This window comes from Chelonia mydas, chromosome 9, assembly GCF_015237465.2.
Source record: "Chelonia mydas isolate rCheMyd1 chromosome 9, rCheMyd1.pri.v2, whole genome shotgun sequence".
In the NCBI taxonomy this organism is placed as follows: domain Eukaryota; kingdom Metazoa; phylum Chordata; order Testudines; family Cheloniidae; genus Chelonia; species Chelonia mydas.
In genome coordinates, this window is record NC_057855.1 from 99,906,386 (window position 1) to 99,919,273 (window position 12,888).

Here is a 12,888-nt window from a genome sequence, read left to right on the forward strand (position 1 = left end):
CAGGGACCATAGCTCTCTGGTTCAGAACCCGCAGCTAAAGCAGCATCTCACTTGTGGGTGCGTTCCATCTATTTTCAGCAGTAGCCCCATCCCCTAGCAAACAATTAATCTGGTAAATCCTGCCCCTGTGGCAGCTTCTCCCAGCTAACGTGAGGATGACATTTTAATTAAATGGTTTTGTATTAATTGGTCATTCCTCAGTCCAGGCTTTCCACAAAGTACAATCGAAGCACAGTTCTGATGCTTCAGCCCAGTCAGCACTGCCAGCTCATTTTTACTCATTATCTAAAAATGTCCATGGCACTCTGTCACCGGGCACTTAACAATAATGATTTAATCTCATGAATAATCAAACTACAAACCTCAGCAGCCAGAAAGCCACCATTGCACACAGCGTATACACACACACACACACACACAGATACACTGAATAAGAATTCCCTTTGCTGTCTGTGGGAGTAACCAAAATTCCAGCAGGGTTTATTTTAACACTGTAGATTACTAAAAGGAGAAAATTTAGAAATCCAGCCAAAATATCAGGAGTAGAGCTTTAACTAACCTGTATTCGATATACGAAAGGCCTCCACAAGAGTCGTTAAAGTCTACCATTGTTCCTTTAGGAAAAAACAAAACCTGAAAATCATGCTGCCATTTCAGCCATGCATATAGTGCAACATTAATGGCAGTGACCAGACGGTGCTATTGCAGACCGTCTTGCGAGTTCTATTTGTCTGAATGAGCAGGAATGAGATCCGTGAGAAGTGCTTATGGTCAGCGGTGATGCTCGTCTTTCGTAGACGCTGGGCATATCACCAGAAAAGACTGTTCTGCCTACGTATCTGAAGAATTATTTCTTAGAGGTAACACTGTAGCCCACACGTTATATCCAGGAAAGGAACAGCACAACCAAGAGACAGGTTTGGGCATGTGGGGGTGAGGGGAGTGAGAAGGGTCTGGGTTTAACTGAGATGTGTAATTAGTTTGCAAAATGATAAACAGACCAAATGTTCTCGACCTTTATGTCTTGATACGGAGTCCCTATTCCCTGGTAGGCAGGAAGAGAGGCAGAGAGTTGAGGGCTTTTTTGTTTTCTGGTTTTTCGCTTGAGGCAAAATTCCTTGTTCCAAATCTAAGTCAGCCATACGGCAGGATCAGGGAACATCGATTCCATGAAGCAAGACGACATTTTTCAAATCAATCTTTAACGCAGCTGGTGCCCTTGCTCCAGAAGAGTCTGTCTCCCACAGAGCCGGCTGCAGGGAGCGCGTCATGACCAGTATGTTCCGTCCCCGGCCCTCCCGCAGTGTAGGGCAGAGGGGAAGGCCAGAGTGGCCGACTGTTGCTGTTCTGAAGGCTCGGGCTCTGCCATGTCAGCTCCTCTGGGTGTCTGAGATGGGCACAAAACACCTGCACCCAGAAAGTGAAGACAAGCAGCAGCAGCAGCCCCTCAGGCACAAAATACCACCCATGACGCACTCCTCAGGGGGTGCCATTGTAGCCAGAGAAAATTGGATCTGGAGGCAGATCTTCCTCGTCGTGGTCTATCACCAACCAAGCAGTTCTGCCTCCAAGTGTCAGAGATGGGGAGGACTGAGCAGAAAGTAAGGAAAGAAGGGGGGCAGGATGCTATGGCCACTGGCCGTTAGAGAAGCTCTGATGCTGGGTCCCTGCCCTGGAGATGAAGAAAAAAATTGCAGGTGATACAAAATTACTCAAAATAGCCAAGAGTCACAAAGGGATCTCACAGAACTGGGTGACTGTGCAACAAAATGGCAGATGGCTTTCAGTGCTGATAAATGCAAAGTAATGCACGTTGGAAAACATAATCCCAACAATACATACAGAGTGATGGGGTTACAATTATCTGTTACCACTCAAGAGAGATCTTGGAGTCAGCATGGATACTTCTCTGAAAATATCTGCTCAATGTGCCGTGGCAAAAGCTAGAAGAACGCGAGGAACCATTAGAAAGGGGATAGACAATAAGACAGAAAATATCAAAATGCCACTATATAAATTTACTGTACACCCACATCTGGAACACTGTGTGCAGTTCTGGTCACCCCATCTCAAAAAAGCTATATTGGAATTGGAAAAAGTGCAGAGGAGGGCAATGAAAATGATTAGGGGTATGGAAAAGCTTCCATAAAAGGAAAGATTAAAAAGACTGGAACTATTCTGTTTAAAAAAAAAAAAGATGAATAAAGGGGGATATGAGAGAGGTCTATAAAATCATGCCTGGGGGAGAGACAGTGAATAAGGAAGTGTTATTTACTCCTTCACATAACACAAGAACCAGGGATCACCCAATAAAATTAATAGGCAGCAGGTTTAAGACAAACATAAGAAAGTATTTCTTCACACAATGCACAGTCCACCTGTGGAACTCCTTGCCAGGGGATGTGGTGAAGGCCAAGACTATAACAGGGTTCAAAAAGGAACTAGATAAGTTCATGGAGGACAGGTCCATCAATGGCTGTTAGCTAAGATGGTCAGGACGTAAGCCCATTCTTAGGGTGTCCACAAACCTCTGACTGCCAGAAGCTGGGAGTGGAGGACAGGGGATGGATCACTCGCTAATTGCCCTGTTCAGTTCATTACCAGCAGAACAGACCAGGTAAGGGGATGGCCAGCCATCTTGCAGGATATTGGATGTGTGGAAGGCTTTGCTGACCACAGTCCCTGCCACCTCACAGAGCAGAGGGAAAGGTGAGCTGGGTCCTGGGACCTCTAGAGACACAGACATTTTTAGTAAATGTATTTAGGAAAAAACATCGTGCTCATTGTTTTTGGCTCAAAAACGTGTGACATGGAAATGTTGTGACACTTGGCTGCTTTGATTTAGAGCGGTGGAGCTAGCTAGCAACTGTATTTGTTATGCTCTCACTGTGATGAATACAATGGAAAACAGAACTTTATGAGACCTGAGGAATAGGCATCAATTGTCTAGACTGCAGCAATGCAAGCCTGTTCTCTCTCAGCATGTGTGTCAATCTACCTCCCAGCGCTTACACCAGTGTGACATTTCAACTGTCTAACTGCTTAATCTGTCAGGTTTGGAGAGCTACAATTGTCAGATCCATTCTTCTTGAGGGTGGCTTTGTGACAGGCTTTCAGAAACTACCAATTAGCATGAAGCAAGCCTTTCCCTTAGTCCTCTAAAGGGCTTTAAATTGGAACCATTATTAGTTTATTCAGAAATCACTGGATCAGGACCATTCTTAAAATCCGACATGGAACCAAATCTTTTCTCTGTGCAGAAAAATAATCAACCATTTCCTTCCCCTTCCAGCACTAATGGCTGAGAGTTTGCATCTGTCCTGCCTGTCCCTATCGGGCTGAGTCATGAGCAGCCAAGGACTCTGTTCCCAAGCTGGAGTCAGGATACCAGGGAGTCCAGATCAGGCACCAAGCTGCAGACAACAGGCAAAGAGAAGAGTCGGGGCAAACTAACTAATTAATCCCCACAGCACCAATGTAGGTCTCACCGTGTTTTGTCTTTACAGAGGGGGAGTAAATGCGGAGCTCTCACGTCTGTGGGTTCAGCGCAGAAGTCTTCCGCACTCCCACAGACAGGTTCCGTTTTGTCACACAACAGGCCGGACCCTGCAGTCTTTGCTCCGACATAGCTCTGACTTAAAAGACAACCTTGTTCTGAAACAAAGTCAGAAGCATTCATGGCTTACACCTGCTAGTCATAAAATAGGCCAGTGTACTCAGGTCAGTCGATATTATGAGAAACTAGCTCATTTAAATAACTAATTTCTCCTAACCATCACTTCTCCACAGTCAGTTCAAAGCGACGTCCACATGTTTGAACCTGCGGCAGTATCTGCGAAGCCTCAGGGAGGCATGCTCACCTCTCAGCCAGCCTCCGGGAATGGGCCCCTAAACCCACTGACAGGAAGGTGAGCTGCACGCCCACTAGTGGGAGACTCGTTTGGTTCCTCAGGGCTGAGTAGTACCCCCCCCCCCCGGATGTCTAATCTAACCATGTCCATAAAATGCTCTGAACAGCCCACCAGGCTGGTAGACCATCCCCCCTGGGAGATGGCAGAGGGGATAGTACGTGCCACAGAAGCTGAGCCATCTGTCGCCGAGGCCCTGCGCATCCCAGAGCAGAGACTCTTCACGGGAGCACAGAGGGGTTTGGTGGAGGGCCCAGTGGCTCTGCGACACACACCAGCTCTGAGCAGAGAGGTGGGAAGCAGCTGGCAACAAGTGATACAGCACTACTTTGGCTGTAGCAGGGGCCACCGCCTGGCTGTGCAACTGCCTTGTACCCTGCCTGAAGGCTGACGGGGACCTTTTCATCCCCGGGATTGGCCCGTCCTGCAGACCCTTTTTACTCTGGGTTTGCATGAGGAACCAAAATTCCCCCCTTCCTTAGGCCCCCTCCGGGAAGGGCAGTTAGGAATGTGCATCTGTGCCCCAGAAGTCAGTGGGACATAGAGAAGGGCTCTCCTGAATCGAGGCTTGTGGAAAGAAGCTGTGAACTTGCACTGGGCTGCTATACGGCTGCAGGCGCTTCAATAAAAGGGGTCCTTATGGAAACTCTGATGTGCTTTAACACGCCAATTCCGCGCGCCCTTTAAAGAGTCACGTCTCAGTCAGCTCCATCAGAGCTCTCCAGGCAGATTTTGCTCACTCATTTTTATCTAAACAGGGGAAAGCAAACTAATCTAAAACTCCCTCTGGATTTTCCAAGGGAATACTCTTGTATTTCAGTGGATGCTTCTTTACTGCAGACATTCAGGAAGATATTGCATGGTCCACAGAACAGGAACGTCCAAGAGAGATGGCACACTGGCATACAATCAAACTGCCATCTTAGGCTCAAGCGCAGGGGTTGGTAACCAGGTATGCTACACATCCAAAGCACAGACTCATGAATCAGCTTAGCACAGTTAGACCTAACACGGTTGGTGAACACATTGTATCACGCACTTCGTGATTAGGGTACTAAATTTTCTAGTCAATCCCACCTAGGCCATGCGCTGGTCACGCGCTGAAGTACCTGTTAGGCCACAGCTGCAAGCTACGGCACATTGCTCACTACCCGACTATCTCTTTTCTACTAGCTACATCTTTTATGTATTTACAAGGTTACTGTAAATTCACACTTTGTTCACTGCATTGTGTCCTTTCTTAGAATAGACCTACGCCCCCAGCCCCAAAGTCCTTTTGCTCTAAGATTTCATGCCTGACCTACTGCCTTTTATCCTTCTCCCTCTCACTCAGGTCCACACTGCCCCCCTATTTGCTGGAGTGGCTGGATGCTTGCTAGACGTCTGCCAGATTCCTCCTCAGGACACAGTCCTTCCATGCAGCCTGCTAGTCTTCATCCCACCACCCTGAACAGTGCTGCTGTCTCTTAATCGGAGCCAAAGACACTAGGACGCAAAGCTGCAGCACCACTGTGTGCTGAACCCAGTGCATTGTGTCTCCAGGCGTTTTGTGCGTTTGTCTCCTCTGGGCAGGGCGCTCCCTACCCCCTAGGTGCAGGCAGTGCTGGGTATGTTGTCAGTGCTCCACAAACAACAGCCAAAGGAGACACTGCCAGATTCTGCTTTCAGTTTTGGTTAAAAGGCCTTTTATCATGACTGTTGTTTGTTTTGTAGAAAGCTTACCAGAAGCATTGTAACCGCTCAGATTAGCTTTGGCACTAGAAGGTGAAAGGCCAGCACAGCACCACATAACACCGGCTGGAGACTTGCTGTCATGGAGCAGTGGGTTAGGTCTGCTGGGAACCTGTCACTAAGAACCCTTTTTTCTCCCAGCGTCAGCTAACATGGAGATGCAGTTCTCCTTTTCCAAGGGGAGTCAGAGAGGTGACAAGTTTCCAATGAGGATGTTGGACACATCTTACCACCCACAGCATTTTACAGTTCATTTTCCAGCCTCGTAAAGATAATTTTCTGTTCAAGTTAATCGTTTGCATGGCTAATTTAAAATAATAAACATTACTTTTATTCTTTACAGAAAGGGGGGCAAATGTCTCATATTAGTGGCCGGAGCTGTGTGTATTTCAGTGACTTGCCTTATGGTTTTACTGCAGGTTTTCTGGTCTCCTGACAGTTCATTTAGAAAAAAGTTTAATGAGAGACCTAATCTGAAGTGTGCACACTAACCTATGTGCGCGCATGCAGGTTACTCATTGCCCACAGGTCCTTGTGCCAGCCAGGGGCAGCACGCGTTCTGCTTCACACGTCTGTGTACCTTGAAAATCACCTCTTAGCCTTTCGCAGCTATTCTGGGATTGAAAGGCTGATCCTTCAGGCCCTGTGCACATACAGGTCACAGTGACTTCCACATGGCCTACATTTCTATTAAAAAAATAAAAGACTAGCAGGAGCATGGAGTGTGACAGGGCATCCATGGCAGTGGGCCATAGGTGCAGACCTTACAGGAGCATATACTATTCCCTGCACGAAGTCCATACTTGAGATCCCCTACGCTTGTGGATCACTACCTTTGGAATTTGTACATAAAGAACGAAGTGCACATCCAAACATTTCACTCTGTTCCTAGCGCTTAGAACCCAGCATACCTACGAAGCAGTAGTGACCTGGCAGAGCCTTCTGGATAATACGTGGAACTACGCCGCTCACTACTCTCTCTTGCACTAGAATTCCCAGTCGAAGGGCTGGTCTACACTACACAGCTAGCTCACGTAAAGCAGCTTATGTTGACCGAATTATGGCACTGTCTACGCTACAGCCTTGCTCCTGCCAATGTAAGTGCCCTGCTACACCGACAGAGTAACTCCACCGCCTCAAGAGGTGTAGGGCTTATGTCCCTGTGGTTAGGGCAACACTGGCTGCTGGCTGTCTTGTCAATTGCACAGCAGGAGCCATGAAATTGACAAGAACGCCAGGCAGCTACAGCCCAGCTGCCCCAGCTTCCCTGGAGAGCTCAGTGGCTGGACCCTGCTCCTGTCTGGGAGCCAGAGGAGAATGGACCCATCTCCCAGCTGCGAGCCAGGGCGAGACTAGGGGGAGCTGGAAGTGATGAGATTGGAGAAGCCCCCAAAGGGAGGACTAGGCCCTTAGACTGGAGGGAGGCAGTGACGGGGTTCAAGGAGGGCACTAAGAGAGTCAGGGCAGCTGGGCTGGGCAGTGAGGTCAGCCAGGCCATTTTGAACAAAGTGAGGTGGTTTTATGTGAGGTGGGAACCCACGAGTCTGCAGAGATGACGGACACAGTCAGTCACCTACAGAACATGGACAGCACTTAGTGGGGCGGCTTTTACATGACGTGCAGAAAGAAGTAAGAGGATTCAGTGAGTGTCTGGAGCTGGTGTGAGGAGAGAAAGAACAAGAGGGGCTGGGAATGGCTCCCAGGCTGGGAACCTGAGCTAAAAGGTGGATGGCAGAAGGTGCAGACAGGATGGAGAAGGGCTGCTGGGAGGAAGGCAGGAAGAATTCTGCGCTCAGGATGGCTAGATGCGTCGGTGGGGGGACGTTAACTGTGTCAGACACCCTGACTGAACTGAGCGAGTCATCAGCAGGGAGGCAGGGAACCTATACCCTTGCTATAGTTTGCCACTATGAGATCATCTTACTAGGGTCCTTCTTCAATACCGTGTCGGGAGCAGATACACATTTGGCTCCCCTGTCCACCTCCAGGCTCACCTCGAGCTGGCGAAGCAGCTGCATTGTGTCTCGTGCTCATTAAAAGCCGATCTCTCAGCCCCTTCAGGCTGTAGTGAGAAATTTTTCCCCCTTCTGCGCCCCCACCCCCTCCCCTGGCCGCCGGGGAGTGTGTGGAGGGACTGCAGAATGACTTCTCGTCCTTTGCTAGAAACTCTGGCTTTTGTTTTTACATTCCCAGAACCCCCTTACACAGGAGCGGATAACTCACAATACAGGCCCCCTAGCCCCAGGGTGTCTGGGTGACTCCTCTGGCTGAACTGCAGGACAGCTCAGTTACTTGTGCAGACCATCTCTTCCCAGTGTGTCTCCCTGCAAACTGCACTGCTGTTCTCCCCTCTCCAGCTGGCACTGCATTATTCTCCCATGAATTTCCACATCCTGCTCTTTAATACAAATTTCACCAACGGTCCCTCTCACTACAGAACAGTCTTCACTTACTCTCCCACCTCTGACTCCCAGCCTCTACCCGCTCTGCCCAGGGGAAGTGGGACAGCTCCACAAGAGGAATTCACCCAAAGGGTTCCCAAATAATTCCAGGGTAGGACTGCAGTTTGCCTCTGCCCGGGGAGATGCAGATTCTGGGAGATTCGCAGGAGGCCTGAGTCATCTGCACACGCTTCGGGTGCCCTGATCCCAGGCACCATGGCGCCTATGGAGCCGTGCTGCCAGGGCTTCTCCTGGTGGCATTAGCCCCTTTGTGCGAGGGGGACTGTGGAAAAGCTAATGTAAGATCAGGCCTGCACATAACTATTGTAGAACTTCCATTCATATCCTCAGCTTTACACAGATCACAAGCCTGAGCTGTGATCCCAAATCACTACGGAGAGATTGGCATTTAACCAGCTGCCTTTTACAGCAGGCCTTTTAGGTTTTCTTCATTTATGTCATTTCAGATTTCTAATTAAATATTTAATTGGAGATTTTTCTAAAGTTGCCTCTTTTTAATTGAATGTTTGGATTAATTGTCTCAGAGATATCTGATGTTTCCTGAAGATAAATTAACAAGGAAGTTCAAAGGGAAAATCTGACAGCAATAATTCTCAAATTAATCAGTGAAGCCAGTTCCATATTTGGGGGAAAAATTCTGTTTTGACAGGCATGAGAGTGGGAAGCAAAACCTAGGAGACAAAGAAACCAAAGTAAGACAAAATGACTTTCTGCAGGTGGCAATGCCCTAGATACTGGACTATGAAGACGCTGCAAAGATCTGTCCTGCCTCATGAGGGAGAAAGAGAAACAAACAGAGGTGGCCATTTCATTTTGCTCTGGAGAATCTCTATAGCAGTTTACCACCATATATAATATACCACCTCCCAGCCCTAATGGAAGGGGCCAGTGTTCTAATCTGAAAAGCTAAACTGGAGCAAGCGCATTGTGGGGTTCCCTGGTCACTGTCTACCAATGATTTTCAGATCAAATGTGCTCCGTTGAGAAGTAAAAAGATGTTTCCCTTTACCTGCCAGCCCTGCCAAGTGAGAAGCAATCTGGGTTGTTTTCTTTTCCCATGTCAGCAGTAAATAAACGTTGTGCAAACTTCATTAGGCCGTCCATGACAGCTGTGTAACCCCATTGCCCTAACTGAGCACTAATAGGGTCAGCTGATTTGAAGGCAGTACGTTTTTCTACTAGGTGAAGCACACAAAGGAACCATACCCAGTTCACCACCTCTCCGCTGTGCTGGTGTAACCGCCAGCCAACACAGGACCTTCAGTGCTAAAAACATCAGAACTTCACACGTGCTCTAGAAGGTGTAACTCTATCATCGGGTAGCATTAGTAGACTCTTAACCTCTTGTGTGCACCAACCACCAGGTGAGCACACCAACCTTGGTGTGCTACCGTATTTTAGCCACTGAAGCCACTAGAACTGACCAGTAATACAAACAGGCAGCAGAAAGGGCCATTTTCCCCTGGTCATTTTCACTGCAGAACCACATTCCTACAGCTGTAGAAGTAACAATGTTTTTAAAGAAGCAGAGCTGAAATTAAGTGAGCCCCTGAGAGGAAGGCCGGCTGGTCAGCAAGCAGCAAGGCAAGGCTAAAGGCTATAGTTTGTACAATAAATCCGGGGACGGAAAGTCAGGTTATTCAGAGAAAAATAAAAGCCCTGGTGCAGTAAGTGTACCAGAGCAAGAAGAAAACAATTCAACGATACATCCAGTGCTTGGTCCTGAAGAAATGCAGAACTTGCTGGAGAAGCACAGCAAAAGTTAGAGAGCTGTCAAGGATGCTGAGCAAATACTTACCTGGTCTCCATCCAACAGGATGGATCAGAGATAATCCAGCTTGCTCAGCAACTGCACAGACCTGCAGTATATGGCAGCACTATGAAAGTAGCCAGGAGGACTTTGTTTATGAATATGCAGTCTGTGCCTTATGCCCATCGGCACAGGATTTCCATAGTCAACAACAGTGATCTGCATGGCTCATGCAGCGCATTGCAGGAGCTCTTGCATTCTCACTCTGGCTGTTAACGAGTTTGCAAATTGAAGCAAGCCGCTCTTGGGAAGATGGTAACACGCAGAATGTCAGATGTCTACATTCTGAAAGAACATCTCCAGGGGCTGGCATTGCCAACAAGTGCCAAAGTCCTGTAGCATTTAACAGGAAATAAAGGCAATGGAGTTCTATTGAAATTACTCTAAAAACCTATCTGGCGCAATAGCGAATGCTAGGGACAGATTTCTCTATTCAGTTCTATAGGATGGTTCAAAATTTCTCTAGAACAGCTATCGTTTCTTAAGTCCCTTAAGACATTTCCATGGGGTGAGGCCATGGCTATGTTTGTTTATGGTTCACAGGGCTGGGTGGGAAATGGTTCTCTCATTCAGGGGGAGGGGAAGAGAGATTTCAAAAACATTTCCCATCCTGGATTGTGAAGAAAAGTCAAAATCTTGAAAATGTTCATGGACTGATCATCCAAACTGGTTTTTGTACTGGGTCAATCTAAGTGTTTCAGTCTGAAAATTTCAGAGCATTTTGTTTTGATTTTAATTTTTTTTTACACTATAAACTACCATAATTTCAGACTGAATGACCCTTTCTTGCAAACAGTGTCGAAGTTGGTATGTTACGGGAAGCAAAATGGCTGCTGCACACCTGATTTCCCACTCCAGTTCTACTTACTGACAAGCCCATTTTGGTCACTTAACCCTCATGTGAAAGTCTGTGCTGCAGACCCTTTGGCTCAGCCTGGTGTGATCAAACACTCACCTGCTGAGCAAGGTCTGGGCGTCCACTGAGCCTCTGCTGAATGCTGAGCCAGGCCTGTCAGCAGCACACCCTGCTCGGGATCAGCACAAGAGAACAGCAAATACAGGCAGGGGAAATGAGAATGAGACAAGGAGATGAGAAAAATCTCAGCCAAGAGCTCTGGGACATTTCGGGTACGTCTACACAGCAATTACACACCCACAGCTGGCCTGGGTCAGTTGACGCTCATGGGGTTCGGGCTGCAGGGATGTAAACATGGCACAGATGTTTGGGCTTGGGCTGGAGCCCGAGGTCTGGGACCCCACACGCAGAGCCCCAACATCTACACAGCAGCCCAAGCCCTGTGAGCTCGTCAGCTGGCCCAGGCCGGCCACAGCCGTGCCCCAGGTCTTTTATTCCAGTGGAGACATACCCTTAAGGACCTAAAAGAAGTGTTGACTTTGAGAGTCTGCCTGAGAGTCTCTTCTACAGTAAATGTTCACACATCACAACCCCCCATTTGACCTGTTCATTCCCTGTCTGAAATAGCATTGCCAATAGAGAACCGCACCCTATCTGGATCCATGGCGAACCAGGTCACAGAAATACCGTTTCTCAAGGAGAACTCCTGACAACAGCTCACTAACTGTGACGAGACATCTCGAGGATGGGACAGAGCAAGCCCGTAGTTCTTTACACATGGAGGAAACTGGGTCTGGGTTTACTTACAGCAGGGAATCATGGCATGAACCCATCCACAAAGCTGGAGTGCCAGCCAACAAAGGCTCAAACCTCTTTGAGTAGGGCGGTGCTGTAACGCATGTAAGGCAGGATTGTCAGAAGCACCTAAGTGATTCAGAAGCACACCCTTTGAATGGAATTTGTACAGCTAAGTCACTTAGATGCTTTCGAAAGATGGCATACACCTTTATTCCGAACAGAACGGCGACTGAGCAGCGCAGCCACAGAAAAGAAACACAACATGGAAAGCAAAACACAGAGCGAATGGTTTAGCTAATGATGCAGGGGGTGGAAGGGGAGAGTTTGGCTCAGTTTTGTCAGTGTTAAACTGCAGCCGCAGCCTTTTGGCTTCACAGTCACATTCTACTGATATTTTAGAAGTGCTTGCAGGAAGAAAAGGGGAAACTGAGGCAGGTGCTCATGCACTTGTTGTACCATGGCCTGTCACTGGAGGATGCCCCAAAAGTGAGCTGCCCTATGAGAAACCCAATCCACCGGCTCCTATTGCCTCTATTGGGAATGATGTTAAATCAGAGATAGACAAGGGCAACCTGTCGTTAACACCTGCTCCCCGGTAGTGTTGCAAAGCCAACAACAGTCTGCCCTAAATTCACTCTCTGCTTGTACCTAGCCCTTCAAACGTTCCACACGTACACGCTGAGTTACAAAACACCTTCTCCTGTTACTTCTGTGAGGGATTACATGCTGTGGCAAGGCCTGAACCTCGAGTACTCAAACAGGTTGCCCAGCCCGCCTCTCTGGAAGGATGAGGAGTTACCGGGGTTATTAAATGGATGGAATTAGGGCCATCGCTCCATCTTATTTAATTTGAGGTCTATTAACTGTGTTCCTCAGCTTTGCCTATTCCTGCTTGCAAGTCTTAATTGCATTGCCCTTGTACCCTTTCCCCTGTGAAGTCTGAAAATCAAAGAGACATTAGGACTTCCTCTAGTCTGTTTCCAGATGCGATAAAATGAAACGATCCTCCCTTCTTCAGCGCAAAAGGGATTGTTAGCAACAGCATGGTTTTTTGCTTCTGAAGGGCTATGTTTTCACCAGACGATTGGACAGTTCTTTAGTTTTGCTTCAGTTTTTCCTCTGACAAATGTTACCTTAAAATTGCCACTCTCTCCACTCCACTTTCCACACACACACACACACCCATCCTGTCCCCCACCCCCAGTGACTACAGCGAACTGGCAAGGGATACTAGCTAGGTAGGCAGCCAGAAGGGATGTTGGATATTTAGCTTACGTTATTCAGTTTTGTTCAGATCATACGTAAGCAGCATGAAGCCATCTG

The 12,888-nt window shown here is 47.9% G+C and overlaps 1 protein-coding gene across 6 annotated transcripts in view; it reads right to left on the reverse strand.

Annotated features, from left to right (window-relative positions):
* The window catches only part of HTR2C (5-hydroxytryptamine receptor 2C), a 435,377-nt gene that overhangs the window by 323,603 nt on the left and 98,886 nt on the right, over nucleotides 1–12,888 (reverse strand). The gene's annotated exons all lie outside the window — the stretch shown is intronic.